Source organism: Leopardus geoffroyi, chromosome B1 (genome assembly GCF_018350155.1).
Source record: "Leopardus geoffroyi isolate Oge1 chromosome B1, O.geoffroyi_Oge1_pat1.0, whole genome shotgun sequence".
NCBI classification, from domain to species: Eukaryota; Metazoa; Chordata; class Mammalia; order Carnivora; family Felidae; genus Leopardus; species Leopardus geoffroyi.
The window spans coordinates 116767331-116781878 of NC_059327.1; the positions used below are offsets into that span (position 1 = coordinate 116767331).

The 14548-nt window shown below is 38.1% G+C and overlaps 1 protein-coding gene across 6 annotated transcripts in view; it reads right to left on the reverse strand.

Annotated features, from left to right (window-relative positions):
* Positions 1-14548, reverse strand: part of NPNT (nephronectin) — an 82716-nt gene that overhangs the window by 65095 nt on the left and 3073 nt on the right. The window lies entirely within an intron of this gene.

Consider the following 14548-nt stretch of genomic DNA (forward strand, 5'->3'; position numbering starts at 1 on the left):
CTCAGTGCTTTTCTGAAACAAAAAAAAAAAATCTAGGACATGTTTAAAATAGTAATATTTTAGTCACCATTTTGTCATTAAAAAACATTTTGTAACAAAAATATTAACCAAGTGAAGTTGTGCTATTCTTTCATAGTCCAAATTCTAAATTAGAAGATTTCAGACCGCTCACGGCACTGTACCTTTCCAATCCAATTTTTCATTTTCAGAATATTAATTTTTGGTCCCAAGAGACAGTATCCTTTTATTTAAATGAGTGTTGGACAAAATATCTGAAAAAAATTAGAACTGTGAATCAATTAGTAACCAAGGCTGGTAGTTTTTAAATGGATAGATCTTTACTTACCTGTTTCTTACATATTTTGTGTTCCCTTCTCTCTCCAACTTTGGGGAGGAAATATTAAGGTTTGTTTTTTCTTTCCTTCCACAGCATTTTCTTCTTGCATGGCTGCTTTGGTTGTCAATAGCAACAAGAATTACCGTGAAAGCTCAGCCATTTCACTTGAAGATACATAAATAACCCGGTTTAATGAAAGTAAACGGAAGAAACTTGAAACAATACTTATAATGGTTAGGATTTGACCAGCCTAGAGGTCCTAGAGGTAAGGGAAGAGAGGATTTTTTACTTCTTTGTGGATTAATACCTTCCCTCTTTAAGGCGTAAAATATTGGCTTTAACTTTTGACTTATGTACTTATTTTCAAAAATTAAAATTCAGTGAATAGAGCCTTTTTTAGGGTAATACCAGATGAAAAATATTCTAAGCCCAATTTGACACAATAATTTAACTATTGATCCAGAATGATTGTTCTGTATTTTTAAAGGCACATATTTTTTCATATATATATATATATATATACACACGTATATATATACATACATCTCAATATATACACACACACACACACATATATATATACATACAAACACACATATACATATATGTGTGTCTATATATACCTATATGCTTGTTAGAGATATTTTTCATATTGGTCAGGTTCATAATAAATTAGTGTTTTGTATCTTATTGTTGTTGATGTTAACTTTAAAAGAACTCACCATATCTTGATGTTGACACATTTCTTAAAATAGGATAATGAAATATATCAGGTACAATTTTAGCAAAAGGCTGAAAATAAATCAAAGCATAAATTGCAAATTACATTCTGGATCACATATTAAGGACAATTGTTTATGCCTATGGTTATGTATTATAAGGAAAAAATATAAAAGGATACCGTTTCTTTAATACTCTTTAATTGCCAATTGTAAATAATCAAATTTATTGAGAAAAATAAAATGATTTTAAATAAAGGTAAACAATAAAGAATAGCAAACATCATTACTTTCTAACTCGTTATATTAGTACAAAGCAGCCAAACAGTTCTGTATAGTTTACTTTTGTCTTCTAATATCTTAAGTTGGGTCACATTTCTCCTACTTTATGTAAGTCAGCCTTGACACACATAGATTAGTAAAATGTACGGTATCGATATGTATACCCATTAAATAAGACTTCTAGCATGAGATTTTAGCCCATGTTTTAAAATTTGCATTTTGAAAACTATACAAAACTGCATTTTAAGTCAAAGCAATGTTAAGCCCGGAGTAGACTATTTCCAAGAAGTTTCTGGGGTCTAGCCTCTACTGATGCATAAGGAAATTTTCACAAGCAACTGTCGCCACAATTTTTCTGAAAGCCACCAAAAATAAATGCCCTACGTGTATTTTTTGTGATATAAAGACCACTGTGAGAAGCACTAAAATAGGATTCATTAGCAGCACGTAGTATGGAAATATCTGCCCCATCTTCTCCTGCTAATCTGTTTCTCCACAGCCATTGTAAAACAGCCACGGTAGCAAACACATGCAACCTGACAGCAAAGCCAAGCCACTCATAGTTTACAAGTCTAGAACTTTCCTGTGACCTGCCCAAGAACCACTGCTTCATTTCACCTGAGTGTTGCTATGATGAACTTTGTTGAGGGCTCTCGGTGATATGAGGCATGGTTAAAAATAATGAGCACACTGATGATTTTATGAAATTGTGACCAACATAATCCAGAGAAACTAAACTATTTGGAGATTAGTTTTTCTGGCCTGCAAAACGCAGGTTTACAGATATGAAGTCAATCCTAGGTTTTGAATATTAAAAAAAAAAAAATGAGGGATGAGAAACCCTAAAGAACTGAGCCCACCTATTATCCAAATGTATGCCTATTTTCTAGTGTATGGTTTACTTCACTGTAAATTAATTACAAAATGCACAAATGCTAGGTTAAGCATAACCTTAGAAAAGCAAATGATGAAATGCCCCAGACTAAGACTGATAAAATTACCACATGCTCCAGACAGGAGTCGCACAGCCTCTTAAGCAAAGAGCACAGCATGACATATGCACGTTTTACAGGTGACAAGTGCCAGGTACATGCATGAAAGGAAAAGGTCCTCCCTGACACTGCACTTCTACCTCTCAACCCTAATCTGCAGCTAGAAAAAGTAGTAAATCTAAAAACTTCTCTACAACGTAACCTTAAATTTCACACTACATTTCTCATTGTCAAAAAAAGTTACATTATATATTAGCCTGGCAAACTCTATTCACAGACAACAATCCAACACTGGAGATTTAAAGCATCAATATCCAGGACAACAGATCCCATGAACAGCATATTTTGAGTAATTTGGATGATCCCAACTTTCAGCCCACTACTTTGTAAGTCTTAGAGCTACAGAATTCATCAGAATCCAACAGAAGATGAGAGAACAGAACATTTAACAAAGCTACAAATCATTTCTTTATAGTTTTCCCCCAACTCCCCCAATTGTTTCAAAAAATTTTTTTCTGCCTTAGTTGGGAAAAGAAACTATACATGGGAATGTCTTAGTTCTTGACTGTACACAGACACTAAGATACGATGAATCTTTTAATTCATCGATGATTTTAAAACTCAATCCAAGGGACAAAGGACCTTAAACCGCCATCATCTATGTGAAACACCATGAAATCTTTATGTATCCGTATTGAACATGGGACAACTTATCCATTAGAAGCTATTACCATAGTAAGTGTATATAAAATCAACTCTAAGCACCCATGCATGTTAAAAAAAAACACAATAAGGTAAGAGCTACAATTTGTGTTTACCTATTTGCTATTTGTGGGCATGCAAACATTTGACTAAGTACCTACAAATTTTAACACTGAAATAAAACAGGAGGTACCAAAGGCTTTAGAAAAATATTTTGGGTGGCTGGAAGCTTATATTTGGATGTCGGTCTACGGAGGTAATTTCCATAAATGTCACAACACATACCTTTGACCATTTAGGGATCTCTCTTAGAAACTGAATTTGAGAACTCTAAAGTATGAAAATAAGGCTAAAGATTTTTGGGAAAGAAACATTGTTTTTGGCAAAGTAAGCATAAATCCAGAAATTTCCAATTGTTTCTTCCTTTGTGTACATCAGTGCAAATTTAAACCATGACATATTTCCTAAAATTTCACCAGAAATCAATAATATGTACAAAAGGCAACCCTAATCTTGTGATCTGATGATGCTACTTTAGGAAAACACATCAGTTCTGGAGAATTTATACCATTAATCTACAGAAAGGTTAAAAAGGTACTGACCAAATGAAATGTTCAGTTTGAAAATTTAATTGACTCTAGGTGCACCTGGGGGGCTCAGTGAGTTGGGCATCCAACTCTTGATTTGATCTCATGGGCTCGTTGGGCTTGACCCTGACAGGGCAGAGCCTCCTTCAGACTCTCTCTCTCCCTCTCTCTCTGCCTCTCTCCTGCATGCACTCGCCACAGGGGCATGTGTTCTCTCTCAAAACAAATGAACTTTTTAAAAAAATAAAATTTAACTGACTCTAGATTATCCACATGCAAATAACTAGTGGCAAATTGACTCTCTCCTGACACCTAGTACCTACCAAGGAGATCTCTCCAGCTTTCAATCAATGTACGGCAGAAAATGAGGGTTTCTAATAAAATATAACTAGAAAAAAAATTTTTTTCCCCAAAGTCAACTACTATATTCTAAAGCTAAGAAACTGCCTGGCCTATTGATAAATTCCCCCTCCATAGTAACAAGTTCACTTAACATTGTTTCATCAGACTAAGTTATACTAAAATTCTTGAGAAATCTATGAAAGAAAATCGAAAGAACACATAAATATCTGTCACTCTTTTACCACACATAAAACTTTATCCTATCAGGGCTTCAATGTTAATGCATTCCTTTATGCTGGCTTTATTAGTAATTTTATTAGAAATTCTATTATGACCATAATTATCTAATTATGCACTACTATTAATTAAGTGATGAAATCAGAAAAGTTAAAAGCTATGGAGTGTTAAAATGGAAAATTTCTTTAATTTGGTATTATTTAACTGAACTCTATAGTTAGTAACAAATCAATTTTTAGTAACTAGGTATACATTTTGCAACTAATTTGCCCTGATAGATCCCCAAGGATGCACTGTCAATCACATTAGGCCTATGCTACTGATATTTTTCTATGGTTGTAGTGACTGATACCACTTTGAAATGTTTTCAAGCCACATTATTTTGGCTGCATTGTATGATTTTTGAGAACCAAACATTTACTTGTTCCCATGAAAAAAGAGAAGGTCTTGGCCCGAGCAATGTAAACTTCTTAGCTCCCTTCTAGGTTGACTGACACAGGTAACCATTCTGAGGTTAGAGTCTTGGTTGGTATTGACCTCTGAGGAAAGGCATTCAAAGCTCCTTTCTCTGCTTCTCCTGAGGAGATGGGGTACTGACTGATTGGTGCCCTCTTAAGCCACACACTGAGCTATCTTCCTTTGAGAGAGACAGATTCTCTGAGGACCTGTGTGCACTAGGGTTCTAGGCTCCATTGCCCCCTGGGGCTTGAGGACTGCAGGAGAATCAGTTCTTCCTCACACCCCAGTGAAAAGGAGTCAAGTTTGAGTCTGGTTAGGAACATGAAGAGTACTTACCACAGATTCCGCTTTGAGTCTATTCAGGCCTAAGTGACTTACTTATAGCAGCCCTTCATGAGATCCAGGGAAACTGGGATAAAAACCAAGGGTCATTTTGGCTCCTTTGAACATCTGCAACAATCAGGAGCTTTGGGGAAATGAGCACTGGTCAAGGAGTTTGATGTTCCTGGGTTCACTGGCCCTATTTCATTTAACAGCTCATGTAGGATAAATGATGCCTGGAGGCAATGTTTATGCCTCATCTTTTATCCCAACCCATAATTGCTTAGAAATGAATTAAGCCATAGCAAAATGTTGATGAGCTTTTGTGCTGATATCCAATGAATACAAAAGTAACTCATACAAAATTGATAAAAAAAAAATTCTTCCACTGACTTATTTGCAGAACCCCTCTATACTGGTTAATAGAAGACATCTATCTGCACTCCATTTACAATGCCTCTGGATACCAACTCTATAAACTGTTGACTGATCTTTAAAATAGGAAGGAAGGAAGGAAGGAAGGAAGGAAGGAAGGAAGGAAGGAAGGAAGGAAGGAAGGAGGGAAGGGGAGAGAGTTTGTGGGTTTGAGCCCCGCATTGGGCTCTGTGCTGACAGCTCAAAGCCTGGAGCCTGCTTCGGATTCTGTGTCTCCCTCTCTCTCTCCTTCAAAAATAAATGAAAACATTTAAAAAAAAATTAAAGTCCTCATCTTAGATCAGAGGATCTTCTAGGAAATAGCTTTGTAAAACCACCACCAGGTGCACCCGGGTGGATCAGTCAGTTGAGAGTCTGACTCCACCTCTTGATTTCAGCAGTTGAGCTGTCATGATCTCCAGGTTCCTGAGATCAAGCCCTGCGCCAGGCTCTCCCTCCTCTCCCTCTCCCTCTCCCTCTCCCTCTCCCTCTCCCTCTCCCTCCCTCTCCCTCCCTCTCCCTCCCCCTCCCCCTCTCCCTTCAGGACAGAAATGTTGCTGTGGCCCCTTCCACTCCACCATTCACTACTGCTCTGTGAGGGACCACATGAAAGTTTACATGTGGGAAAAGCCATAATTTCCCCCAAATAACTCGTCTAATTATCCCATAACAAACATCATGAATTGTATGAAAATAACACTTTTCTTTTTCCTTTGGCTACCGGAAGCTAAGAGCCAAATTAGAAGACATATTTAGGACCCAAGTCTTACATATCTATATTTTAATAATAACTCTCCTCCCAACAACTTATCTTTTACTGTATCCTGTTTTTCCTTCCCCTAGTCCTTGTTAATTCTGTTTTTCTATTGCATGCATTCCTGGAAGCCATCTTCATATCCTTCCCCAAACAAGGTAGAACATAAACAAATAGAAACAAAGAAACCAATTCTATTATTTTTAAACTCTTTTCTAAGGAATCAAAAATAAGAAGTGGCTAAAAGGAAGGTTTCCACTGTGTAATATTATGCAAATTTGAATCTCCTTTAAGTTACATATTTTTATCAGATAATTTATAAAAGTAAAATGAGAGTTCTTCGATTACTGTACTTACATAAGAGTAGGATGTCCCTGTAACTCTCCCACATCTAAATGTATGTAACAGTGATGATGAATATGTAAAGATACTGACTGCAACACATTTCATAAAACCAAAATACTGAAAATCACCTAAATGTGCATAGATAGGGATTTTTAAGTTAATTAGATACACCCATATAATGGTAAACTGTACAACCATTTAAAAGAATGAGTCATGGGGGCGCCTGGGTGGCTCGGTCGGTTAAGCGTCCGACTTCGGCTCAGGTCACGATCTCGCGGTCTGTGAGTTCGAGCCCCGCGTCGGGCTCTGTGCTGACCACTCAGAGCCTGGAGCCTGTTTCAGATTCTGTGTCTCCCTCTCTCTCTGCCCCTCCCCCGTTCATGCTCTGTCTCTCTCTGTCTCAAAAATAAACGTTAAAAAAAAAAAAAAAAGAGAATGAGTCATGCTTACATGAACTGATAAGGACTGATCTCCAAAATGCAATATATGAGAAAAGAAGATAGAGAATAATCCTATTTTGTGTTATCAATTTATGAACAAAGATAATTTTGCAATTGCTTAGAAATCTCTGCAAATATCACTAAGAAACATTCCTGGGGGTTGGAACTAGGTGTCAGAAAAATAAGGAAGTTAGAAAGGCTTACTTTCACTACCCTCTCCCTGTCTTCGAGTCTTTTAATATTTGACTTAGGCATGCATTTAATTTTTAAAATAAAATGATTTAGGTTTACAATTAAGATAAAGGTTAGAATAACTAATAGAAAAGTTACACCTCTATGGTTTTAAAGTCACTTTTAAATCCTGGTGGAAATCCTGGCAAAAGGACAAACCTCACTCCATCCTCACAATATCAGACAGTTGCCTCTGGTCAAGAAGAAACAGATGAAAAGGAGGGACAAAGGGTCCTTCACTGACTTATCAGAGGGGTTTTGGAGGGAAAGAGCAGGGATCAGAGTATCCTAGAATCAAGCAACATATCAGGTTCTGGATACAGAATTGCCAGAGCCTTAAGTTAGCAGTGCAATCCAGTCTTTTCCATCACCTACTAACTACCATGTAAGAAACCTTTGATCAATTAGTCAAAACTATGAACGCATATGTAGAAAATACTAGAACACATCCAAAACAATATTTCTTCACTGTATATTCAAGGTTACTTATTTTAGAATTGTTTGTATTAGTAAAAGATTAGAATCAACACAAATGTCCGTCAAGAAGATTCTGATTAATAAATTATGATACAGCCATGTAATAGAGTATTACAAATCCATTTAAAAAAAAAAGTGAGCAGGCTCTTCATATACTGATAATAAAGAAAGCTTTCCAAGATATATTGTTAAGGGAAAGAAGCAAGGTGCAGAACAATGTATACAGTATGCCTTTCATTTGGACAAAAGAGATGGGGTAGAGAAAATATAGGAATTTGTCCATAAGTATGTAAAATCTTTCTGAAAGGTACACAAAAAGCTGATAATATTCATTGCTCTTGAGGAGGGATATATGAAAAAAAATAAGTGCATTTTCTCTGACAAAGTAAATATTTTTAGAAGATTGATGGGGAAAACATTTTAACCTGCATCAAACTGGTGGGAAAGGGGTGACAATATCTATGTGTGGTGGTGAGGAAGGAAGGGGGAGTAATGAGGATTAGGCTGTCAGAACCTTCCTCTCCCTCCCTTTCATCTTCAGCATGATGAAGGCCCAGCCCCTGTGATAGATATCTTCCATTACTCACCAAGGGATGCTGCATGGACTCCCTCAACATCACTGGATTATCGCTTTAAAAGCATTCAGTTGATTCAAAGGACTCAAAATGCATATAACCTGAATTCTACAGATAAAATGCACTCTTCAAAAATGCTATTACATTTGCTGTAACAGGGAATGAGGGAGGAAAACACCTGTATTTTTCAAAGCTTATCCACAAGTTCTCAAGCAGAAACACAATGTTGTTTCTGGGGCCAGAAGTGCCTCCTTGGTACCAGTGTGGACGTGTACATGCACTCTGAAGCAGCACATCCCTGTGGCAGCACATGTAGCAGCTGACTGTGCAGCGACGGGAGTGCTTCCCTTTACGTGGCCTGACGTCCCAGCTTATGAAGCACTAACATTTCCAATCCATAAAGGTTAAGGCCTTTCCAGATTAACTCTATGAAGGGATCTTAGGGAATCAGTAAATCTTAAAAGTATTATATAAAGATCAGAAGAGAATGAAAAAACAAAGTCATTTCTGGGAAACTTAACTTTCAAGACTCCACATACTCAAAAACTACCTGTTTGAAAAGGTCAAACTTCTTCAACACTGATTTTAGTCTGGAATCTGCATTCCAAGACCACTTGAAGTTACTCAAAGTACATGGTGTTCTTAAATAACCTTTTCATGGAAAGTGGTAGTTGAATAATCTTAAAAACTCCACTTCCTGAGGATTTGGAGATGCGGGTTTCGTGCTGAAAAGTAGTTATAAGATTGCCCACTGAATTGCTTTTACTCCTACCACAAAAACAAAACAAAACAAAAAACGCCCAATAAACCCAAAAGCAAGGAACCAAAAATATGCATACCCACCCCCAAAATAGAGGAGGAAGCTAACAACTTTAAATTAGTGAAGTGTGCCCAGCTCCATTAAACTGGACCCAGGACCTGCTGGCCATTTTCAACACAGCTCCCACCTGAGACTCCCAGTTTCTCCTGCACATATGACTGAGCATAAAAAGGTTTCTCTCTCACATTCAATGGAGGTTGCTATCGCTGTTGACTAAACATGGAAAGGCACTCACTAGGGATAACCTCTCTTTGGGGGAGCACTATGTGTGACCTTCAAAGCCAATTCCAGTATTTCTCATTCACTCTTGATTATTTCAAAGAAAAATGTTCAAAATCTCAATAATCAAAGAAAGGTGTAATCTATATAATTATGTGACTGAGGACAGGAAACCAGTATAGGGAACAAAAATCAATAAATCACGTTCCATTTCAAGTTTCTCAACCTAGATACAAGTAACAAATGAAATATGAAATCTAAATGTTTCACTGACTAAATCAAAATCTCTACTAAAACTAATAACCTTTTCATTTGAAGTACAAAAAGAATTTAACAATTTGCTCTTCAGTCTTTCCGGTGGTCCACAATCCTTAGCCAGTAATATATATTATCCAGCAAAATTATTTGACAACTCCAAAATAGTTTCAGAATAAATTACTGTTTCTCGGTCCCTATGTCACACTAGCCTATAAATTTATTTAACGTTGATAAGAATTCAAAAGTTTCACTTTCCAGGACAATTGTACAGTTTTAGCCTTTGCTAACCTCAGGGAGGAGATGGGAAGAAATGAGGTTTAGAACTAATAAAGTCAACCTCTAGGTATAGGTTTTATATTGTTCCAAAAACCTTCAGAAAAACATAACAGAACATCTGCATTTTGCCTCGTTTTAAGGAAAAATGATACAAAACCACCCGAATTCACGTAATTTCCTTCAGAAACCACAAAATGCTCAGTGACCGCCAAAGAACTCAGAAACTGACGATCTTTGTCGAAACACAGAACTTGTATTTTGGATTTTTCTTCACACCTCTAAAGAATGCTTTCGACGGAAACACTACTGTCATAGCTACGTATACAACCAAATGTCTAAGTAAAGTAAACCAAAAGACAACCACGTAGAAATACAATATTTAACCTCCACACTCTTTCTGCCTTCAGGAAGCTCTCAGATGGAGTTCAGAGCTGCAACGCATCTGAGAAATCTACTTGTAAAATAAAAAGACTGCAGCTGAGAAAAGTTAACTAGCTAACCAGGTATAAAAGTCAGAGACACTCAGGTGTCCCAAACCATCTGGTGCTTTCAGTTAAGAGCTGGTTCCATAGCATATGTGGTTGTTTTAAATAAAATACACAGCCCCTGAGAAATCTTTTGTACAGAGATCTCCACTTGTCAGGAGAAATTGTTGAAATCACTAAAACGAAGTATACCATTAATATGATGGGAAAGTGAAGGAATAGATTAATTACAGAACAAGAAACAAGTATTTTGTGACAAATCTAATTAAGGTACTGTGTGCTGTACATATAGAACTATCAGTGTGTCGTGATTAAGAAAATTTCCCTTTACCATAAGAGTCACAATCAATAGTCGATGAAGATAAAGCCCAAGACAATTAGAAGTCAAGTTTTGAATTCTCAATATGTACATACCTGTTTAAGAGTCAAGAACGGAGGTAGGTGGAGGGATAGGTTACATAGATGATGGGGATTAAAGAGGGCACCAGTCGTGATGAGCACCAGGTACTGTATGGAAATGTTGAATCACTATATTGTACACCTGAAATATTACACTGTATGTTAACTAACTGGAAGTTAAATAAAAACTTCTTTAAAAGAATATAAAACAAAGAATCAAAGGATAGAGAGAAGGCAAGTGTATGCCCTCTAAAAGGACTATGAAAACACAATCTGCCTGTTTCTGGACTAGGTCTTACTTTCCACAGCCAGGCAGGAACGTTGGGATAGAATGTCAGGTGGCATGGGCAGGAAGCAGGAAGACAGCTCCTCTGCCTGTCTGGGTAGCATCCTTCCTTCCTCAGTCCCTGCGGGAAGGATGAGAAGTCTGCCTGACGGAGGCTTGGTGGCTAGACGCCGTGACCTGGGGCAGAGGCTGAGCAACACTAGCACCCTGCAAAGTCAACTGGCCTCTCCAAACAAGCCCATGTAAAGGAAAGTAGCAAGTGAACATGAAAAGCAGCATGTTCTATGTAAATACATATATTTGACTCACATGAATAGAGTCAAAATGGCTTACAGATGCTCAACCAAGTGGATTAAACACCAAAGGGTCACCGAACTAGACCATGAGAGCTGATAAGAAACATAATGAGGGCATGGCTTCCCCCCACTTCCACACATCTTCTAAGGGATAAATCTGGAGGTTCTGTGTCTAGGTAAGAATAGTTTCCTTTTGCTTTGCTGTGCTAATTTGAAGGAAAATTCCTAACTGAATCATTCAGAAACACAAGAACCAGGGGACCTTGGATAAGGAAAGGAGAACGGTCCTCATGGGTAAGAACTCTAAAATTATCGAAGGATCAGAAAGGCAAAAACATTTTTCACAGTAAATTTCCCAGAAGCTCTCTGGCAGTTTTGTAGGTAATCCATTACCTACAAGTGTAAGTGTTTAAAGAACAGCAAGGCATTTTTTTCCTTGAATAAATGTAGTGACAAAAACATTTAATTCTTTTAAATTAAAAGTTTCCTTTAAAAACTAATCGGGAGCTTTCTGTTTGTCCCCAGCAAGCCTCTCTTTGGTGCTCTTCTTCCTACTTTGAGCTGACTTCTGGCCCCCACATTCCTCCACCTGTTTATAGCAAAACAAAGATGGGGGGAACTCTAAGCTGACAAGAGACATTTGGACCATCTGGGATTCTGCAAAAACAAAACTTACACAAGGAAACATCCATCTTTGAATTTGTTTTTTTGTTGTTTTTTTTTTTTTTTTTTTTTTTTTTTTACAAGTTTGCCATCTATAATATTAATGGTAAAGATCCATCTGGCCCTTTTTAATTTAAAGGCTTTTTATTTTATTGTATCACTGAGAATCTTAGAATCATTTTTTTAAATTTTGGCAGTATAAATGCAAAAATACATTTATTATGCCTAGAAAACAAAGAATCTGATAGCATGGGTGTGTCCCATCTCACAAAACTGTTTGAATAGCCGTATTACTTTATACTTCTTTACTTTCATCGAACACATACATAGTATTTACTCTGTGCCAGGAATTGTTTTATGTGCTTTACAAATAACTCATAAATACACCTCAGGTATGGTCCTATGAGGTATTGTACTCAAACACAGAGAGGTCGAATCACTTGCTCAAGGTCACACAGCTAATAAGCAGTGGAATTGAAATTTAAACCCAGGGAGTCTAGCTCCAGAGTCCATGTTCCCCTCCATTATGCTGCCTCTCAAACTTCCACCAATTCTCCGTTAAGGTAAGCTGTGATTTGTGCAGGATCTATACATTTTTATAACATTATCATTTCAATAATTGACTCATGTCATTGTAGCAGCTTCCGCAGATTCTCAAGGAATAGGAAGAAAGATAAATACTATCAAATGCTACGCTTCACCACTTTACACTCTGTTAGAAACAAAACGACGGTATAGAAAATAATAAAACGGTGGCTCATTTCTGCTGGGAAAAATACTCTGCTAGGAACTTCCTCAGATGTTGGATGTTTAAATTCGGTAATGCCACTGAAACTGTGCAAGGTCTTTACGTTCATTTAAATTCAGAATCACCAAGCTGGTATATACTAGAGAAAACGTAACTACATGTAAAAAGGCAAAACAGCTCTTAGAAGCTCTTTCCGGGGAACTCCACGGTTGATGAACCTCTAAGACACAGAGGAATTTTCTCCTTGGAATTCTTTTAGCACATCTGGCAGAGTGCACATGAACTCCTCCGCCTCTGCTGGCCGTCCACTCTGGTACTCTGTCTGCAGGGACAGTGCGCTCCACTTTGCTCGGGGCACTCTGCCAGAACAGCCTTGTCCTCCGTAGGGCTGGGGGACCCTGCACACCCCAAAGCACTTTAATAATCCTGACAATTAAGGCAGCAAAGGGGGAAATTACCTCCATTCCCGCAAAGAAACTACTCATGTTTTTTATTTGGGGACGGTGTGGTATGTGTGTTGAGCCCATCCTCTCTTCACGCTTTGATGATCAAAAGCGGATTGCTCTTCAATTTCCACACCTGTGGCCTCCAGCTGTGCAAATGCTTCTTGACACTGTGGTATAATGGGCAGAAGACTATTCCACCAGGCACCATTCTTCTTTTTGACCATCTTCCCTTAAAAACAACTAACCAGGGGCGCCTGGGTGGCTCAGTCGGTTAAGCGTCCGACTTCAGCCAGGTCACGATCTCGCGGTCCGTGAGTTCGAGCCCCGTGTCGGGCTCTGGGCTGATGGCTCAGAGCCTGGAGCCTGTTTCCGATTCTGTGTCTCCCTCTCTCTCTGCCCCTCCCCCGTTCATGCTCTGTCTCTCTCTGTCCCAAAAATAAATAAACGTTGAAAAAAAAATTAAAAAAAAAAAAAAAAAAAAAAACAACTAACCAGTGGAGAGGCGCCTGGGTGGCTCAGTCTGTTAAGCATCCGACTTCAGCTCAGGTCATGCATGATCTCGCGGTTCATGAGTTCAAGCCTTCAAGCCCCATGTCAGGCTCTGTGCTGACAGCTCAGAGCCTGGAGCCTGCTTCAGATTCTGTGTCTCCCTCTCTCTCTGCACTCCCCCCCACCACCCAAACCCGCTCATGCTCTGTCTCTCAAAAATGAATAAATGTTTAAAAAATTAAAAAGAACTAACCTGTCAGGCACAGCAGCTTTGCCTAGTTCTTTTGTTTACTGGAAACTGGAGTTACCATCATCTCCCTTAATTAAAAGACGCAATGGCCCAACAGTGCAAAAAGTCTAGCCCAGTGCCTTGCAGGTAACAGAAAAACCTTAGTCCCCTTTTACCTTTCCATCTCCAACCAGAGATGTCAACCTGTTAATATTACTCTCCCTCCTTCGCAAAGTTAAGGGTAGATATCATGCACAATTCTCAAAGATGGACATAGCTGTGGGAACTCCTAGTTTCCCTGAATTTAAATTTATTCCTCCCATGGCCAACACATCTGTAGGGCTCTGCCCTGTCTGGCTCCAGCCTTCCTCACTTCACTTCTCTATTCCTCTAAGCTCCTTTCTCGTGAGCACTGGGATATGAGGAATCCAACTGTGTTCCCATCATCCCACCAGACATGACAGGTGCCCAGAAATTTACTTGATCATTTGCGGAGTTTCTTGTAGGGGAATAGAATACAATTTTGAGATCCCAATACAGTTGCTGGGAACCAATTTCTCAAACTTCCATGATGTGGTTCTAATTTCTACTATTAAAATATCCATGGAAAAGGTAAAAAATCAGTACTCTGATGTGGCACTTATTCCATGATGTTGATTACTTACAGAAAATAAAAACTATGCTTTTTCAGAGGTGTTATTTGATTACAGTGGGTGGTCT